Source organism: Heterodontus francisci, chromosome 41 (genome assembly GCF_036365525.1).
Source record: "Heterodontus francisci isolate sHetFra1 chromosome 41, sHetFra1.hap1, whole genome shotgun sequence".
In the NCBI taxonomy this organism is placed as follows: domain Eukaryota; kingdom Metazoa; phylum Chordata; class Chondrichthyes; order Heterodontiformes; family Heterodontidae; genus Heterodontus; species Heterodontus francisci.
In genome coordinates, this window is record NC_090411.1 from 21,590,680 (window position 1) to 21,595,014 (window position 4,335).

The following is a 4,335-nucleotide window of genomic DNA, read 5'->3' on the forward strand; positions in this document are numbered from 1 at the left end:
CAATGGGGAAAGACCACTGTGTAAGGTCCTACCACCAAAGTGAACTGAGGGACTGGACCCATGGGAAACCCATCGGGCTGTATACACCAAATATGGGTTTGCTGTAAAATGCACATGGCATGTAAAATAGAATGGAAGGGTTGTGAGGCAACTCACTCCTGTCTCGAAGAAAACTGATTTCCTTTGCACTTTTTGGAATGTCAGTTTGGTGCTGTTTTGAACTGTTTTATAATGCATTTTTTTCACAGATTTTTATGAATAAAGTATATTTTTGGGGGAACAAAAAGTTCTCCCAGGACCAAGCTAACCCATTGCCCTTGGGGTGTGCCGACGCCTGCGATGTCCCCAAATGTGGGATACTCGACTGCAAAAGACTCACAGACTGTCTCTCCCATGCCTGTAACTTGTTCTCCTTGACTTTTAAGTGTCAAGTAAACGAAGGTCATGGGTCAAGGTTTGCATCTCCACCCCTGATCGCACTAAACAACACCCCACTGGAAGTGGCTAGCAAATTCTACTCTCTTGGGTCCACCGTGACAGACAATCAGTGCCTTGACGTAGAGCTCGATACGTGCATAGGGAAAGCAGTTACCAGCTTTGCCGACTCGCGAAATGCACATGAGATAAGAGCAAGCGGACCCTTAGGACCAAGCTGATTGTTGAAAGGCCTGTGTTCTCAGCACTGTTTATAAGGCCTGCGTTCTCAGCACCCTGCTGCATGGCTGTGAAACATGGGCGACGTGCAGCTACCAGGAAAAGAAGCTGAATAATTTCCATCTTTGCTGTCTGCGGCACATTATGGGTATATCCTGGCAGGACAACATCACAAATGCGGCAGTCCTGCCCAAAGGCAGAGCTCCCAAGTGTGTTGGCACGAATGTAACAGACGGCGGATGGGACACGTCCGCAGGACGGAAGACGGTCGAGTACCCAAGCGCCTTGCGTACGGTGAGATAGCCAGGACCAGACGACAAATGGGGCAGCGTGTACTATCAGAGCTGGGAGTCACTAGCTGGCGGAAGAGAGAAATGGAGCTACATCCTGTGGACTGGCGTGCACTACCACGACGACAAGTGGTTACAGCAGCTTGGCGACAGGCGCCAAAAACAACAACTCACAGCGACACTTGGCAGCTTGACATGCGGAATTTGTGGCTGATCCTGCCTCTCAAAAATGTTATGAGCAGAGGAGCATGTCCAGTTTGTGAATATTTAGAACACTATTTTTGGATTTTACAAATTCCCTGAAAGGGAGGTGCACCGTTCCCAGAGATACTGCAATACCAGGTCGATGCGTGGAGTGGACGAAGCAAGCCCCTATTCCATCTCCCTGCTCCAAAAATCAATTTAATATATGGTCCCCAGATAAGGGACGTATCAGATATTAAACTGATAAGAACAGATTTTTTTTTTATTTCCAAAATATACTTTATTCATAAACATCTGTAAAATTTACATTGCCAGACAGTTTCCAAACAGCACCAAAAAATACAAACATTGCAAGGGAGATCAGTTTCCTTCAATACTCTCATGAGTTTCTTCCCAACCCTTCCGTTTCACAATTGTCATGTCAATTACAGTTTTACATTTACAGCAATTGAGAATATTAACGATACAGTTCGAGGGGTTTCCCATGGATCCAGCCCCTCAGTTCAGCTTGGTGGGGGAACCTTGCACTGTGCTCTTTCCCCATTGAGCCTTTGCTGCGGCTGCCCCAAGCTTTAGTGCGTCCCTCAGCACGTAGTCAGTCCTGGACCTTGGAATGTGCCAGTCTGCAACATTCGGTGGTGGACAACTCTTTGCGCTGGAAGACCAGCAAGTTTCGGGCAGACCAAAGGGCGTCTTTCACCGAATTGATAGTCCTCCAGCAGCAGTTGATGTTTGTCTCGGTGTGCGTCCCTGGGAACAGCCCGTAGAGCTGTAGACTCCTGTGTTACAGAGCTGCTTGGGATGAACCTTGACAAAAACCACTGCATCTCTTTCCACACCTGCTTTGCAAAGGCACATTCCAGGAGGAGGTGGGCGGCCGTCTCTTCCCCACCACAGCCAACGCGGGGGCACTGTGCGGAGGGGGTTGAGACTTCGGGTGTGCATGAAGGATCTGACGGGGAGGGCCCTTCTCACCACCAGCCAAGCTACGTCTTGGTGCTTGTTTGAAAGTTCTGGTGATGAGGCATTCCGCCAAATGACTTTGACGGTCTGCTCGGGGAACCATCCGACAGGATCCACCGTTTCCTTTTCCCGTAGGGCCTTGAGGACTTTCCGTGCAGACCACTGCCTGATGGACCGGTGGTCAAAGGTGTTTTCCCGCAGAAACTGCTCCACGAAGGATAGGTGGTACGGCACGTCCCAACTGCATGGAGCGTTCCGCGGCAATGTGACCAGGCCCATCCTTCGCAACACCGGGGACAGATAGAACCTCAGCACGTAGTGACACTTGGAGTTTGCGTACTGGGGGTCTACACACAGCTTGATGCAGCCGCACACGAAGGTGGTCATCAGGATGAGGGCCGCGTTGGGTACATTTTTCCCGCCCTTGTCCAGAGATTTGAGCATCGTGTCCCTCCGGACCCGGTCCATTTTAGATCCCCAGACGAAGCGGAAAATGGCTCGGGTGACTGCCACGGCGCAGGAGTGGGGTATGGGCCAGACCTGCACCACGTAGAGCAACAACGTGAGCGCCTCGCACCTGATGACCAGGTTCTTACCCACAATGGAGAGAGATCGCTGCCCCCACATGCCCAACTTTTGTCGTACCTTGGCTACTCGCTCCTCCCATGTTTTGGTGCACGCCCCGGCCCTTCCGAACCATATCCCCAGCACCTTCAGGTAATCTGACCTGACGGTGAAGGGGACAAAGGATCGGTCAGCCCAGTTGCCAAAGAACATGGCCTCGCTCTTGCCGTGGTTAACTTTGGCTCCCGAGGCCAGTTCGAACTGGTCGCAGATGCTCATCAGTCTGCGCACGGACAGCGGATCCGAGCAGAAAACGGCGACGTCATCCATGTACAGGGAGGTTTTGACCTGAGTGCCTCCGCTGCCTGGGATTGTCACCCCTCTTATGCTCGCATCCTTCCTAATAGACTCAGCAAAGGGTTCAATACAGCAAACAAACAAGACCGGGGACAGAGGGCAGCCCTGTCTGACTCCAGATTTGATCGGGAAACTTTCCGATTCCCACCCGTTGATTGAGACTGCGCTACTGATGTTTGTGTAGAGCAGTTGGATCCAATTGCAGATTCCCTCCCCAAACCCCATTTTGGAAAGCACGTCCATCATGTAGGTGTGCGATATCCTGTCAAAAGCCTTCTCCAGGTCCAGGCTGATGAGGCAGGTGTCCACCCTCCTGTCCCGTACGTAGGCGATCGTATCCCTGAGTAGCGCGAGACTATCAGAGATCTTCCTGCCGGGTACAGTACAGGTCTGATCGGGGTGAATCACCAACTCCAGAGCAGACTTGACTCGACTGGCTATGACTTTGGACAGAATCTTGTAATCAACATTAAGCAGTGAGATGGGCCGCCAATTTCTGATTTCTGCCCTCTCCCCCTTCTGCTTGTAAATGAGGGTGATGATGCCTTTTCTCATGGATTCTGACATGCTGCCGGCCAGGAGCATACTCTCGTATACTTCCAGCAGGTCCGGGCCGACCCAGTCCCACAGGGCCGAGTACAACTCGACCGGTAAGCCGTCGCTCCCGGGAGTTTTACTCGTCTCGAAAGACTCGACGGCCTTTGTCAGCTCGTCCAGAATTAGCGGCTTGTCCAGTCTCTCCCTCCTGCTGTCATCTAAGACCTCTGTGATAGATGACAGGAAGGACTGGGAGGCTCTGCTGTCTGTGGGCTTCGCGTCATACAGCCCAGCATAAAAGGATTTGCTGATCCTTAGTATGTCGGACTGCGAAGACGTTACCGAGCCATCTTCTTCCTTCAGGCTGCTGATAACAGAGCTCTCTCTGTGTACCTTTTGGAAGAAGTAACGCGAGCACGTCTCATCCTGCTCGATGGAGCGGACTCTGGACCGGAAGATGATCTTGGAGGCCTCCTTGGCAAAGAGCGAGGCCTGCTGGCTCTTCACCTCTTGGAGGTCCTCCTTGACCTCGACCCCCATTGACTGCAACCGGAGTAGATTTTGCATAATTTTCTGGAGTCGGGACAGTTCCCTCTGTCTCTCTCTCGCCTTCTGAACACCTTTGTGGATGACGAACCTCTTGATGTTCTCCTTAATCGCTTCCCACCAGTGAACTGGAGACTCAAAGAGGGGTTTCACGGTCCTCCAACCATTGTAATCCCTTTTGAGTTCCTCAACGTTCTCTGGGGTCAGCAGTGTCGCATTG

The 4,335-nt window shown here is 51.7% G+C and overlaps 1 pseudogene; it reads right to left on the reverse strand.

Moving 5' to 3' along the window:
* Window positions 1-1,249: 1,249 nt before the first annotated feature.
* On the reverse strand, window positions 1,250-1,425 carry LOC137354248 (U2 spliceosomal RNA; annotated as a pseudogene).
* Between the last annotated feature and the right edge of the window lie 2,910 nt (window positions 1,426-4,335).